Source organism: Callorhinus ursinus, unplaced genomic scaffold, assembly GCF_003265705.2.
Source record: "Callorhinus ursinus isolate GAN/ISIS: 27379988/994484 unplaced genomic scaffold, GSC_fseal_2.0 scaffold77, whole genome shotgun sequence".
Taxonomy (NCBI): Eukaryota; Metazoa; Chordata; class Mammalia; order Carnivora; family Otariidae; genus Callorhinus; species Callorhinus ursinus.
Window position 1 is genome coordinate 4,310,771 of NW_027397139.1, and position 15,651 is coordinate 4,326,421.

Consider the following 15,651-nt stretch of genomic DNA (forward strand, 5'->3'; position numbering starts at 1 on the left):
AGACATGCCGATACACAGAAGGCCATCCCAGATGTGCTAATCACACAGCACCCTCCTGCCCCCGAATGGGCTGGGAGTGACCAAAACTTCTGTGCCTCAGTTTCCCTTTGTGGAAACGGGTGTACCACGAGAATAAAGCCAGAAGCCACTCGTCAGCTGGCAGGGGAGGAGGGGGCCGGAGCAGGCCTGGGGCTTCATTTGGGGGCTGGATCCACCCCTGGGGCTCTGGGAGGCAAAGAACAGCCTGAAGACGCCCCTGGCACCTGAGCTCACTCCGCATCTCTGAGGTCCCTGCCCAGACCCCACCTGGCCCCCCACCCAGCCTCCCCCCGCTCCTTGCTGGCCCCCACTCCATCCCCAACAACCTGTCCCGAGGCAGCCTCAGGGAGCTGTAGACGGCATCACTCTCCTGCCCTCACCCACCATGGCTCTCCAGTGCCCTCCACATGAAACTCAAGTCCCCGCATGGCCTACAAAGGCTAGCGCGGCCCCGCCTCCCTCAGCCAACTCCAGTGCCCATGCCCGCCCCGCACCGTGGGGCACCCGCGAAGCTGTCTCCTCTGTGCAGAATGCTCAGCCCCAATCCTTCTCACCCTTCACATTTCAGCTGAAGCATCACCTCTTCAGAGAAGCCCACGAATCCACCCCCGCACGGAGCCCCGGCCCCCTGGTGAGGAGGGTGTCCTGAGGACCCTGAGGAGTCCCACCCAGCCTCCACTGTGCCTTCACCCAGAAGCATGCCTGCAGCCCCCACCCACGGGCTGAGCACCCAGCCCCAGCCTCCCCCGCTGCCAGACTGCAGGCCGGTTCCCGCACGCGGCAGCCGGCTCAGGGATCGGGGTCAAGGCTGGGCCCGGGTAGGTCCTCGTCGGGCCCTGGACACCGCCCCGCCCCGCCGTCCAGCCCACACAGGTCCTTTTAGGGCCGCTGCCTGCAGGACAGAGGCCTGGGCGTGGAGGTTTTGAGGGAGATCGCGCACACAAGTGCCCGGGGCCGGCCCACAGCTCGAAGCCAAGGCGGCCGCGCCCAGTCTCCACTGGCCTCCACGCTCCACCTAGTGGCGGCCAGAGCCCGGAGCCATGAGGGGCTGGGGGGTGGGGCCTGATCAGGGCTGCGGGGTGCAGAGCCGTGACTGGGGGCGCCTCACCCCTTCCCCCAGCTCGCCTTAGTCAGAGAGGAGTTGCCCGCAGTCTCTCTTGATAAGGCTGGGAAACTGAGGCACAGAAGGGGCAGGCAGGCGTGCCCCCAAGGTCGCGCAGAAGGGCAGCTGAGTTCCAATCAAACTCCAGGGATGTGGGACCCCCTTTATGTCCCTCCTCCTCACCCCAGAAATGGACAGAGGCCTGGAGTCAGGACCTGAAGTGGAGGGAGGACAGGGATGGGGGGTGGTGGGGTGTTGGCTAAAGGGTCTGCTGCAGCGGGCAGTCCACACCACTGTCCTGCTCCAGACCCTGGCGCAGACCTGAGCCGGGGCCCAACCCCAGCTCTGCCGCCCACCCTGGAACCCTGGCCAGCAGCCTCCTCGCTATGCTCTCTGTTTCTTCCTATGTAAAATGGGTGTAATTATAGGGTAGTGGTGAGGTTCCAGGGAGGTGAGGCAGGTAAAGCCCATAGGTCAATGTTGGGTATGTAGTAGGTGCTCAGTAAATGTTGACTGTTGATCATCATTGTCATCCAGCCCCATCCACCCTCCCCCGGCTCCTCTCTTCTCACCGGCTTCCACCACACAGGCCTCCTTGTGTTCTTCCCAGGCGCTGTGCTCCTTGCTGCCTCAGGGCCTTTGCACATGCTACTCCCCCTGCCAGGAAAGCCCCACATGCCCCCTTACCCTGCTTCATTCAAGTTTTTCCACTTTGGTTCCCACGGTGTCTCTGGCCTTCTACATGGGATCGAGGACACAGGTGGCACCCCAGAAATGCATGAGGTTGGATGAAAACAGGACTGGCCCCAGACTACCCTTCCCCACCTCCTCAGTCCGTCATTTTGGGGAAACTGAGGCCCGGAAAGGGGCAGCAACAGCGGAGCCCTCTCATCAGCAGACGGGCTCCGGCATGTAGGAGGGTAGGCTGAGGAAACCACCGCTTCTCCCTCCCCAGCCCCAGCCCCCAAGGAAGTTGGGCTGCAGAGGCAGAGCCCAGGCCAAATTGAAATTGATCGTGGGGAACAGCTCGGCAGGATGGAACAGACATGTGGCCGCCAGGGAGCACAGGGGCGCCCGAGCGTGCGAACGCATTCCAGCCAGTGGTGGAGAATGGTCTAATCTTCCGTGGAAGCTTCTGGCGGCAGCCTCCCAGGAGCTGGAAGGTGAGGGGCTAAGTTCGGCAGCTGGCAGAAGTGAGGACACGCCCTGCCTCCATCCGCTCGTTCGGCCCTCGGTCCCGGGAGCACCCCTGTGGTGGCACCGCGGGGTCGGTGGACGTGGAAAGAGCTGTAGTCCAGCACCGCCCCGAGTTGCATCTCTAAGTGCCTGCTGTGTGCTTGGCTCTGGGCTCAGCCTGGCTAATGTGGCCCCTCGTGGCTCTTCCCGTACCCTTTCTGTCCCCTGGGGAGGCCCAGAGAGGGGAGGGGTCTCCCAGGGAAGGCGGGTGGAGATGTGAGCCCAGGCCGCGAAGCTCGGTGGACCTCGTCCGGGTGGGTGGGAAAAACGGTCTTGAAGACAGTGGGAGCTATAGAGGAATCTAGAGCAGGGGAGGGTGGAGGGGGCGGAGCCCCTTCTTATACTCCAGGGGAGGGTTTCCTCGGGTCTTCTTAGAGGGGGCCGCTAGGCCATGGACCCCCCCCATAGCCATCAGCTAGCCCAGAAGTTTCTGCTGAGGCACAGAAACCAGGTACCTTCCCAGTCAGGCCAGACTTCCCAGGAACTTGCTGTTTTGAGGCTCAGAGAGGGCAGCTGCTGGCCCTCGCTTGCCCAGCCTGGAGGTGGCGGTACCTGCCTTCCCTCAGTTTCCCCTGCCGGCCTCCGTGGGGTGGTGGCCAGACACGTGGCCAACAGGGCAGCCGTGTTCCCCGGAAGCCCCTGCGACCCTGACCTGGAAGCCCCCCTTGGCGCCGGGAGCGGGGGTCACACCCTGACCCGGCTCTCAGGGCCCCCCCACCCATGCGGGCCTCAGCCCAGGATTAGGGGGTCAGGGTCGGGGGTCAACAGTATTTGCCGCGGCTTCTTTCAGGCGGCAAGTGGATCCGTTCTCCCTGCCACCTCGAATTTCCCGGACAAAGGCTCGGTGGAGCGCCTGGGTGGAGGGGCGGCCAAGCACCCCTGGGAAAGTCCTGGGAGGGTGTCCGCGCCCCCAGCCGCCTCTGCCCACACAGCCTCCACCCGATGCTCAGTAGGCGCACCCATACTGCAGGTGAGGACGCTGAGGCCGGAAGAGGGGCTCAGGCGGGCCGCCATGCAGGAGGCCGCTGGGGTCCGGGTCCCGTGGGGTTTTGTGCGGGCCGTGGCCAGCATGAGCCCCGCGGCTCAGGGGCGGAGATGGTGTCCCTGCCGGCGAGTGGGGGGGGGCCAATGGCAGACAAAGGCCGGCAGGCTGGGCCCGCGGGGGCGCGTTCCGCTCGTCAGCCTCGGTTCCACTTGAGTCCATCCTGGACAGGCTGGATAATCCCTCCCCCGACCACTGCTGGGCCGTGACGACTTGAAGGGGCCCGCGGGCCTTACTGATGGCGGGGGGGGGGGGGGGGGGGGTAAGGCCCCCCCCCAGCTTCCTCCCCCCAGCGCTGGGAACAGCTTCAAGCCACCCCCAGTGGTGGCAATGGGGAAACTGAGTCATGGGGAGGCCCATACCCAGCCGCTCACATCACAAAGGGAGGCCCAGACCCTGGGTCAGCCTTCCTGGGGCCTCCCCACCCCCACACAACCTCCCCAGGGATCTAGAGGGACTCGGGGGCCTGGGCGCAGGAATCGCTCGCCTCCTGTTCATTCCCCAGCACCTGGGCGGCAGGTACACACAGGTGGCTGGACCAGAGCCAGACCAGGGGCCCAGGGAAGGCCCACAGACTGTCCCCCTGCCCTGAGCTCTGCTGGATGAGGCCACGGGGTCTCATCTCACCCTCTGCCCCACACACCTGGGTCCCTGGAAGGACCTCCGCGGGTGGGGCTGGCGTCCCGGAGCAGAGGCCTCCTGGGGGAGTGTGGGGCCCGAGCTGGGGAAACTGAGGCCCGAGGGAACTGGGGTCCGTGTTCCCACAGCAGACGCTGGGAGGGAGGCCAAGGCCACTTGGGCTAAAACCCCTGCCAGGGCTCCCCGCCGCCCTCCGAGGGAGAGACGGAAGCCCTCTCTGCCGCCCCGTCCTCCCGTCCCAGCCTCGGCCTCTGTGCGATTGTCCGTCCGGCCACGAAGCTGGGCATCCACCTGAGTTCCCAGAACGCTGACCAAAGGTGTGGGCACGTCCACGGTGACTTCAGCCAGGTCCAGGGACCCTGACATCCCGGCCCTGGGATCGCACGCCTTGCCGGAGGGCTCCCCACTGGCCGGGGCGGGGGCTCACCGGCAGTTTGGTCTGGTCCAAGCCTCCCGTCTGTGGTCCCCGATCTTTCACACCATCGAGGCCACCTTTGGAGAGGGGTCCACTTTGCAGCACCCCAAGTGCACACCCGAGTGGGTGTGCTGGGTCTGGGTCTCTCTGGGCCTCAGTTTCCCCAGCTATAAAATGGGTGCTGGCTTCTGCAGAGGAAGACCTCTCCCCCTCTGCCTCAACTCCTGGGGATTGCTCCCCACAACCCTCAAGAGACCCCGTTCCCGTTCGTTAATCCACCGGCCAGCCCCCGCCTCGGTTTCCCCTCCTGGTGGCCTAATCCCTGGATTGTCAGAGGCTGGTTTTACATACATTTAGAGGCTTTTCATAATAGATTTACTGGGCCTTGCCACCTGGTGATTAGCTGCTCCTTAATTGAAAACTCCCTTCCCACCCGCCCCTCCACCCCTGTGGGCCAGGCTCAGAAGGAGAGAAGGGGCCAGGGAGGACCCCACAGCTGTGCGGGCCTCCAGGGGGCCTCCCCGCGTGTGCTCGAGTGGGGTCTCCCTGGCCTCCAGCATCATGGCAGCTGCCAGGACCTCACAAGGAGGAGCTGCCTCCCCGTGAGGTGCCGGGCCGGGCTCAGACCTGCCTGTCCCACGCCCAACACCCAGGGCTACCACGGTGTCTTCGGTTCAGATGGGGGCACATGACTTGTGCAGGGACCCCCCCCAGCTGAGGAGCTGGCCTCACCCCACCCCGGGCCTGTGGGACCCTTGGGCTCAAGAATGTGGGTGTTGGACTCTTCTCACTTCCTGACCCCGAGTGTCTCCCCAGGTCCCCAGCAGGCTGCGGGGGTCAGGGAAGGACAACAGAGAGCCAGTGATGTGTCCTCACCCCTCCACCCCCCCAGCCATCGCTGCCAGGTCCCCAACCGGGTGATTCAATCCCACTTGTCACCAGGATGTGGGCCAGGTTTATTTATCTGGTGTATATATGTGTTTTAATTTCAAGATCTGCCAGCCAGCATAGCTGATTCCTGCCTTGCCCCTGCTGCCCCCCCTCATCCAAGGGAGGCCTCTCCCCACCAACCACCCCCCATACCAGGCACTCCCTAGGGCGTGAACAATGGAGAATGAGGCCAGCACCTCCAGCCTCACCCAGCTGGCGACAAAGAGCACTTGATTTGGAGTCCATGCACAAAACGCACTTACTCGGCCATTCCACACACGTTCGGCAAGGGATACTGACTTTGTGCGAGACACTGGGGCTATGCAGGGAGGGAGGAACCAAAGTTCCTGGCCTTGTGGGGACAACTCTTCAGCTCACCGAGAGTCCCAGGCTCTGAGCCCCCGCTCTGTGCCACCATAGCACCATTTTTCATGTGAGCAAACCGGGGGCTGCACCAGAACCCGGATTTGTCTGACGTCTGGAGCTGTGCCTTCAGCCAGGGCCGGCGACTAACCGCTCTGTGCCTCAGTTTCCCCTCCCGGCCACAGTGCCATCTAGAACTGCAGCCTGGGGGTAGGCGTGAGGAGTGACACTAACAATGCCCCCCAGTGTGCGGGACTCGGAGGCACTGCCTCATTAACACTCAGGCCGCAGAAGGGAGCAGAGACACGGAAAAACCGTAATTCTGGCGCCTGGCAGGGGTGGGGCCAGGCAAAGCCGCAGAGGGGCCAGGGGTCATTCCCAAGCAGGTGCTGTGGAGAGCCCCTCTGGGGGTGCCCTCACGGCAGGAAAGTAACAGGCTCTAATTTTGGCTGCTTAGAGTCCAGCCCCCACCTCGCCCACGGCCCACTCAGGTGCCCTTCCCCCGCCCCCCCGACAGGCCTGCCGGCTCCTCAGAGCCCACACTGAATCCCTTTACAAGGAAAATGATTCCAGACTCCCCTGTGCAGCTTACCAGGGCTGCTGGGGTGGGAGGCCCGGCCCCGCCCCCTGGCTGGAGTGAGGACAATCAGGCCCTCCCCCATCCCACCCCCCATCCCTGCTAACGGGCCCCTCAGGCGCGGACAGCAGGGTGCCAGCTGTGGGGCCTGCGGCTGGATGCGACCCCCTTCTGGCCTCAGCTTTCCCATCTGTAAAATGGGTCTCAGATGGGTCTCATCTGTGTGGCAGATGCATCACATCACACAAGTGGGGAAACCGAGTCCTGCGGGGTAAGGTGACTCAGACAAAGCTGGCCAAAACGGGAGGAAGAAGAAAACCAGGCCTCCCCTCCAGTCTCCTCTCAGAGACCGGAGCTCACGCCCTCCGTGTGTAAATGGGCAAACTGAGGCCCCGAGCGAGGAGCTGGGGCCTGAAGGGGGAGACGATGCTCTTTCACAAGGGAGAGAGCGCAGGGAACAGAGCGCCCGGTGGGGGACCGGCTCGGGCAAAGGCACGGAGGAGGGAAGGGCTGGCCTGCGGGAGCCCCGGCGGGAGGCACCCGGTGAGGGGTGGGGCGGGGCCTGGGTCAGAGGGGGCGGGGCCTCGCGGGGGGTGGGGCCTGGTCCCGGGCGGGAGCCGGGGAGGGCGATGGGGAGGGGCGGGGCCTCAAGGGAGGGGTGGGGCCTAGTCCCGGGGCTAGAGCTGGGGAGGGGGTGGGGGGCGCCGGCCTTTCCTGGGCTTCTTGCCTGTCTCAGGTCCAGGGCCGTTTCTGGAGGGACGCCCCCGCCTCGGTGCCCGCCCGCGCCCGCGCCGCTGCTCCCAGCGACCGCAATAGGCTTTTAAGCACTTAGAGCCCGCAAACTGGTGTGAGGGGGGCGGCTGGGGCCGGAACCGCCGCCTCTCGCCTCCTCTTCCTCCCCCAGGACCCCTCTCTTGGCTGGGGCAATGCGCCTGACCCGTGCCTCAGTTTCCCGCTCGTCTGACAGGGGCAGCCCCTCGGAGGTGTCAGTAATCGATCATCCCGACGATGGCGGGAGCCCCAGGGGAGGAGTCTTGGCGGGGGTGGGGGTGGGGGCTCGGGGAAGCGCCGTCAGTAACACCCCCTCACGCCCCTGCGCTCCATCAGTGTGCCCCCTCGGGAGCTGGAGCTAGAGAGGGCCGGGGGCGGAGGATCCTGGGAAATGACTCTCACATCTCTCCTGGAAGCTTCTCCCACCCCCACCCCGGGAGTCCAGGCAGCGCCCCAGGCCCAGAGGGAAAGGCCACACCGCCTGTGGAGGTGTCTGGACTTGAACCCACAGCACAGCTCCAGTGCTCCCAAACCCAAGCAGGTACATCAGAGTTTCAGGGAGAGGGCAGCCCCAGGCAGGGTTCCCCAACACTGCCCAGTAGGAACCAAACAAATGTTTCCTGGCTGCTGGTGGGGGGACCCTGGTCTCATTCCCTGGGCTGCCCTAGGCCCCATTCAGATCCAAATCCTGATCCCACAGAGGCCTGGGGCTCACCCTGGACTCACTCCAAGGACCAATAGGGCCTGGTGGGGCTTCTGTCCCCATCTGCACAGGAGAGGAGTCCCTCCCCCCGCCACTCAGTGTCCCCCCAGACTGCACTGTCCATGAGGGCTCCTGGATCCATTGCCTCTAGACCTCTGGGCCTCTGTTTCTGGATCAGGGGTGGGGGTCAGCGGCTGCCAGGTAAGCAGCAAACCCCCCCACGCAGAGAGTTTCTCCCAATCTCTGGCCTCAGAGGGAGGGGGCTCACCCCAAACATCCTGGTCTCCAACACTGAGCAGGCAACCCCGAGGTTCCTGTAAGTGTGCAGAGGATCCACGGTGGCCACGGGCAGGGGCTCTGCTCCCCCAGGTGACTGTGCAGGGAGGGAGGCATCGAAGTGTGCAGCGGCCTCCTGGAAGCCTCCCTGGAGACAGTCTAGGTCCTAGTGCTCAGCACCCCCCAGCCCACCCCTCCTTGGCTTCCAGCCCTGCCCCAAAGCCTCCCATGGCTCCTGGGACCAGCTCCTTTACACCCTCGTGCTTCCCCCCGCAGCCTCCGTAAAGACTGGGCCACGAAATGCCTGGCTTGCCCATCAGTCTGGTGGCTGTGCCACCTGCCCTGTGCTGGGCACTCGGGCCCCTCGTCCCCCGGCCACATGCAGCCCCAGGAGGGGACAGGAGCCCCTCCCACGGCAGTGTGCCCCCCTGGCCACACCGGCCCCACTGCAGCCGCTTAATTTCCGGCTTGTATGTCATCTTGCTTTGATTTATGGTTCCTCTGGGGCTTCTGGGCTGTGGATTTGCTTTGTATTTGTCCATTCGTGGCCTCCCGGCCACCTGCAACCTGGATCAGGGGCCCCAACAGTGTGGCCTCCTCCCATGGCCCATAGGTGCCCCCAGTATTGGGCCCGGAGACCATGAGGGCCCGCAGACCAGGGAAGGGCCGGGCGCTGACCGCACACGGTAGAGGAGCCCGAAATGCTGGGGGCGCTGACCCTGGCTTGGGAAGCAACTCGTCTGTTACATTCTCTCTCTTTCTAGTTATGCAGCTTCCACACTCGGTCGCTCCACCAACAAGAATTCATGGAGCGCCTACCGTGTACCAGGCGTGTTCTAGGCCCTGAGGACGGGGCAGTGACCTGTGGAGACAGGGATCCCCGCCCTCCGGGAGCTGATGGCCTAGAGGAGGTGACAGACGAGATCTGGGGAGGAGCCTGTGGGCCGGGGGTGGCGGGGGAGACATCTGGGGAAGGGCGCACTGGGCAGAGGGCACAGGCCCAGAGGTGGGTGTGGGTGCGCCCAGGGGGGCAGAGGGTCCCGAGGGAGCAGGTGCCGGCAGGAGGCACAGGGGTGAGAACCCTGCAGAAGGCACCGTGGCCTTCACTTGTGGAAAGCAGGGGGGCGGGGGCTTCTGGCTGTGGGACTGCGATCAAGGGGCTCCAGAGGACCCCTAGAGGCAGGGTGGCCCCGGTCAGTCCCGATGGTGAGGGGTACTGGGGCCTTGGGGCTTTTTCTCCAGTGGAGATGGAGAGGGGCCACTGGACACTGTCATGTGATGGAGGCCTGACCCCCCAAACCAAGACAGCCCCAAATCTGACCGGGGGCCCAGCTCCATCCCAGAGCAGACGTCAGGGCTGGGGGAACTTCAGGACCCCCTCCCCATGGCGGGGCACCAAGGCAGCAGGAACCAGCCTTGGAGGGAAATCCCTTGCCTCCGCTGGGCCCCGCAAACGGATGGCTGGCCGGGGGGCCTGCAGGGTGGTGCCCGTCTTCTGGCTGAGGCTGGGGTGCTGGTCACAGGGGCCTCACTGTGCCCAGGGCAGCCTTGGGAGTGAGCAGCCATCCTGCACAGTGACCATGGTCCCTGAGGCAGGGATCCGTGGCTGGCGACGCACAGGGCTGGTCCCTGAGAGACCCAGGTCCTGCCTGCGAGCACCAGGCAACATGGGGGTGTGCGTGGGTGAGCGCGACTGTGCACGCAGCCAGTGACAAGTTCAAGGAGAGCCCCCAGCTGTGGGCACTGGGTCCCGGGGCTGACCAAACAGGACTGGCCCTGCCCCCTGGGAGCTCCCAGCCTGCGGGGGAGAGCAGATGAGAACCAGATTCCACTCGGGCGCCTGGGTGGCTCAGTTGGTTAAGCGACTGCCTTCGGCTCAGGTCATGATCCTGGAGTCCCGGGATCGAGTCCCGCATAGGGCTCCCTGCTCCGCGGGGAGTCTGCTTCTCCCTCCGACCCTCCCCCCTCTCATGTGCTCGCGCGCGCTCTCTCTCTCTCTCTCTCTCTCTCTCTCTCTCTCTCTCTCTCTCATTCTCACTCTCTCAAAATAAATAATAAATAAATCTTTAAAAAAAATCCTTATAATAGCTAGCTGGAAACACCTTAAATGTCCATGAATTGGTGAAAGGATAACCCAAATGTGATATATCCACATGTTGGAGCGTCCCGCAGCGGAGAGCAGGAGCCAGGCTCCCCCACGCACGCGGCCCCGGGGCCGGACCCCGAGCCCACGACGCGCAGGGAGGGAGCCAGACACCAGAGGCCACGCGGGGTGTGAGTCCACGTGGGTGACACGTCCGGAACGGGCTCATCCGCGGACGGGAAGGAGGCCCGCGGGGGCCGGGGGCCGGGGGGGACGGGCCGGGGGCTGGGGGGGCAAAGGTGGGGATGACATCATGGGGACAGGGTTGCCTTTGGGGACGGTGAGAATTCTGGACCCAGATAGTGGAGCTGGTTGTGCAACCCTGTGAATGTACTAACATTTTAAATGGATGGTGTGGTATGCGAGTTATATCTCAATAACTTTTTTTTAATAAGAAAATTGCAGTCAGTTGCTAGGATTCCGCCCCACGGTCCCTGTGTAGTCGTCCGTCCCCTGTGGCAAGGGGTCTTGGGAAAGCAGCCTCAGGGAGGCCTCCTCCCTCTCTGAGCTTCGGGGTCCTCACCATGGAATGGGGGATCCTTAGGGCCTCCATGGTGCTCAGCACAGGTGTCCATCGTCCATCCTGCAACACTGGGCAGGGCGGGCGGGGTGCACACAGGGATCTTTGTGCTGCTCACTGGGTTCATTAAGAGGCAGTCCCTGTCGCTGGGCCCCGCTCGGCTGAATTAATTAGCCGAGAGCCTTCCCTCCCTGCTAATTGTGCCCGAGAGGATGTGGTCCTGGCAGGTGGCACCAAGGGGACGAGCAGCTGAGAGGACCCCCGTCCATTGGCCCTTCTGGGTGGCCCCCAACCTCCCTGTATCCCTATTTGGGGTGAGGCTGGGGTGAAGGCCCCTGGGACCCCACAGCCCCCGATACATGCCGTTTCCAAAGCCAGAAAGGGATTAAGAGGCAACAGACAGACCCCTACCCTGGCCTGGGCAGTTAGGGAAACTGGGTCACACAGCAGCAGAGCTCGGAGACCTAGAGGTCAGAGGATGTGGTTGGATCCTGAAAGAGCCATGACGGAATCTGAGGATTTGCCAGCGCCCCCCACTCCTCCCAACCCCAGCATGGAGGAGGGAGCAGGGGGGCCTTGATCAGCCCTGGGGTCCCGGCTTTCAATTTGCTCCTGCTGAGTTCACGGTCTCTTCCCCCCCTCCTCCCAGCTGCCCCAGGGGGGAGAGGGGGCTTATTCCCATTTCTCAGGGGGGGAATCTGAGGGCCAAGGAGGGCAATGAAGGACAGCGCCCCATAAAACACTCATCCCAGGGCCTGGCCTCCAAACCGCCCAAGAATCCATCATGATTGACCCCAGATGCTCCTCGAAGACACCCCTCCCCAGGGGAGTCCAGCCACAACTCCAAAGTTGTGGTCCATGTGCCCCTCCAATCGGGGTCAGTGGCCCCAAACATGCACGCACCACCTTGAGGTTTATGCTTGTTTTATTATAAAAAAATACAGAATCCAAAGTTGATCGTAACGGAGCGGGGAGCCCGCGCTGCCCTACGAAAGCCCACCCGGCGTGCCTGAGCCTCATGGTGGCCGCACGACATATACGTATATATAATATATAGAAAACACAGATCAGGAAAGGCGGGTAGAAATATGAAATCCATATAAATGCTGTTTGCTTCTTTTAAGTGTCGGGGGGGTGTCCTTTTGTGGGGGTGGCCCCCACATTCTGCTTTGTCCTGTTTTCTCTTATAAACATCATTAGGTCCTAGAGTAGGGGGAGGGGCTCTGACAGACAATCCAGCTTATTGCGAAGTGTGGCTTCTACTCTAAAAAGTCCCCCCGCCCCCCCACCCCCGCCAAAAAAAGAAAAAAAAGTGCCCCTCTCCCAAGAAGGGGTGAAAAAAAGGAACTTTCCAGGCCGTCCTTAGGAATACAGTAAAAATAAATCACAGTATATACTTGCTCTATTTACAGAAATGTCATGTCTTCTTGGCCTCAGGGGTGATCAGGTGAGGCTGGGGGGCACGGCAAGCAGTTCTAAGACTCGGGGGGGCTGTGACTCTGAAGGGGCCCCCCGGTGAAACATCCCAGATTTCCACTCTGGGAAAGGATCATCAGGAGCAAGGAGGGTGGGGCAGGGCACAGGGGTCTGAGGCGGGCTCCGATTCCTGGACCGGGGCCTGGGGGGCACTCACCACTCACCCCTTCCGTCTCAGAGTGGCCTGTCCCAAGGGTGCGTAGGAGGTCCAGGGTGGGCTCCAGCCTGGACCCAACAAATGGAGTGAGCAGACCAGGCGTCTCCTGAGGCCCGTGCCCCAGGGGGCCATGTTCCCCCCCACCCCCCGCCCCGCCCTGTCTATTCTGTTTCCTTCCCAAAGTCACCGGCAACAGCAAGGAATAAATTAAATTAAAAACTCAAGTCTTTCTGATTCTGCCATAAAAGAACAACACTGCCGAGAGGTTCTTGGGTTCTCCAGAACTCTAGAAGAGCTGGCCAGCTACCCGGCCTCTCGGGCCTCGGGGTCCTCAGCCACACACCCCCAGGGCTGGCCCTGGGGCGGTGGACAGCCCCCCCGCCCGGCAGGGGCAGCCCCAGTCATGGGAGAATTGGAGTCTCTATCTGGTCTCTAGGCGGGGCGTCCAGGTGGGCCGGGACTAGGAGCCCAGGAGGGTCCACAGCACAGGGACGGTGCTGAGGACGAGCCGACAGCTGCCCAAGCCGCTGCATGAGTTATTGCTGGTGAAGATGGGCTCAGGGGCCTCGTACAGGGTCTCGTCTGGGGGGACACAGAGACAATGGTCATCAGGTGGCCCAACCCCCCTCACCCCCCTCCCTAACCATCTGCACCCCCACACCCACGTTCGGCTTCCTGGAGCTTATCAACCTCAGCCGCACCTCAGCGGGACATTTCTGACCATCTTCACTGGGGCTGGACCTCCTGTGCAGAGCATGGCACACAGCAGGTGCCACATCATGTGTGCCCGGCACCTGGGTGAAGTCACAAGGGGCTGCGGAGACCCCCTCTTCTTTGGATGTGGCTATGTTTTAAGAGCTCGGGACATGGGCCCTTAGGTCTAGCTCAGGAACTTTCCTGATGCTCACTCTTGGGTGAAAAGGGCTATGGCCTCAGCACAGGGCCAGGTCCTGCCCTTCACCTTCACTCTCAAATGTCTGAAATGTTGTCCTCATTTACAGATGGGGAAATTGAGGCTCGGGGCAGGGGCTGCCCCAGCCATTGCTGAGGTCATGGGACTCCCAGGGCTGTGCTCTGAGCGCTCTGCTCTGCTGATCACTGAGTGGGTTCTGTGGGTTCAGGACACAAGGACGGCGCCCTGAGCACTTACTAGTCGGCCGAACATAGACCTTCAGCCTCAGGCAGGGTCGGTCCACAGCATTGGGTGGTGTGGCAGCTGGAAGAGAGGGGGTTGGGGATTGGCGGAGTAGGGGGCTCTCAGTGCCAGAGACCTCCTGGGGCTATATCCCCTTCCCCACACTGGTAACTCAACCCTGAACCAAGGCTATGGGAGGGTCCACCCATAAAACTCCTAATCATACATCAAAGCCCCAGACACAATGTCCTCTGTTTCCCAGGAGGAAGTCCTCCTGCACACTCCCCCTGCCCCTCCCTTTGCTGAACCCTGACCCCAGAGAATGGGGGTGTCTGCCTGGTTCCATCTCACCCCAGGGCAACACAGGGCAAGGTTCAAAGGTAAGGTGATAAACAAAAAATACGTTTGTTATGAATGGATTGAACAGCAAAAAAAATCAGTATAACCAAATGATTGATCTGGGATCAAATACCTGCTCTCTGGTGCCTGTGGGCAAGTCACCCTCTATTGGGGCCTCATCTGTCGCCCAGTAAGTGCTTTGGAAATGATGTACTCCATCTGGGAGCCAACAGAAGCCAGTAACCCCTGGGAGAGAGGCTGCTTCCCCACCTCCCCCAGAAAGGGACCCACCCTGCTGGAGGCCACAGGGAGGCAGAAGCACGTTCGGTCCTCATGCCTAAAATCCTCCCATTATTGCTCCCTGCTTCTTGGCCCACATGGCAAGCACCCTGGAGGGGACGGGGGTGGTACGGCGGCACCAGCAACGAGTCATGAGGGAAGGGGACTTGGGGTGCAGGACTGGGAGGGGCCAGGAGGCCTGGAGGCCGGTGGGGGCCAGTGCGGTTTCACACACGTGAAGCCCGTTCGTGCACATGGAAATAGCCCGGCCCGCCTGACCTCACGCTGGCTGCCCCCTCTGCCCGCCCCCCAAAAGCCCCTCACACCGGGAGATGAGGATAAAGAAGCACAAAATAAAAATAACATTCGTCATAGAGAGAACAAGTAAGCACAATAATTATCTTTATGAAACTCCCGTCCAGGAATGAAAAAATGTAATTTTTCTTATATTACCAGGACTTAATTTAAACACCTTCTTCCCCCTTCCTCCACCCACTTCTTCCTTGAATTAAAAGGAAAAAATCCAAATAGAGCAGAAAGGAAGAACAGGGCCTTCTCAGTTTAATCTGACGCAGCGGGAACGAGGGTGGCGAGGGGCTGCCTCTCCCACAGCCCCGGGGGGCAGAGCCCCGCTCCCCGCCTGGCTCCCCAGAGGCCCCCCAGAAGCTGAGGAATGGAGATCCCCACGATCCCTCAGTGCTTCCGTACCTCTGCAGAGGCGTCCGCCCAGTGACAAGACGGGCTCCCAGAGGCCCCCATCTTGGTGGGGGGCAATGCCCAGATGCCCAGGTTCCTGCTAAGGTTCATGGAGAGTAAAGAACTGCCAAGACCACAGCACGATCCGGTCTCGAACCCAGGCCCAGCTCTGCTGTGCTCTTGTCTCCCCAGACCCTGCCATTGGTACTTTATGGGGAGGAACACAGAGGCCCTCTGGGACCCCCCCCCCATGCACAGCGGAGCCGGGGGGCAGCCTACCCTCAGCCTGGCCCAGCATGGGGTTTTGCATGCCTGAGTGTCCCCAAGCCTTGAAAAGCAGCTTCCACGGTCCCTGGGGAGTCTTGGGCCAGGTGGGCCCGATGGGGGGGGACTGGGGAGGGCAGGGTGCTGGGGGAGGGCCTGGGAGACCGCTGCCCAAGCCAGGGTGTGATGGGCAGAACACAGGCTCTGCCCTCCCCGCCGGCTTTGACCATGCTCCCCTCCCCCACCAGACTCCCTATGCCCGTTTCCCCCCTCACTGCAATGGGGCGGCACCCCTGGTCTCGGTCTCCCCATCTGTAAAATGGGGACTCTTGACAGTGAGGCCTCTGGAGCTTGCTGGAAGGATGATACCATTCAAGAGCTTGACCCCAGGGAGACAAAGGCCAGGGCAGGATGAGGGACGGGCCAGGAGCACAGTCCAGCCCAGACCCCATCTCCCCATACCCAGCCTCCTCCTCCAGCAACAGCACACATGCCCCAGCTCTCCCCCACCCCCTCCCGGCGCCCCTGGCGCCCACAGCACCCCCCCCC

At 62.5% G+C, this 15,651-nt stretch overlaps 1 long non-coding RNA gene across 1 annotated transcript; it reads right to left on the reverse strand.

Moving 5' to 3' along the window:
- Window positions 1-11,663: 11,663 nt before the first annotated feature.
- LOC141371561 (uncharacterized) lies at window positions 11,664-15,396 on the reverse strand. Its single transcript, XR_012376604.1, has 2 exons — window positions 13,540-15,396; window positions 11,664-12,971 (listed from the first exon to the last, which is right to left on the reverse strand). It is a non-coding gene; the product is annotated as an uncharacterized lncRNA (long non-coding RNA).
- Between the last annotated feature and the right edge of the window lie 255 nt (window positions 15,397-15,651).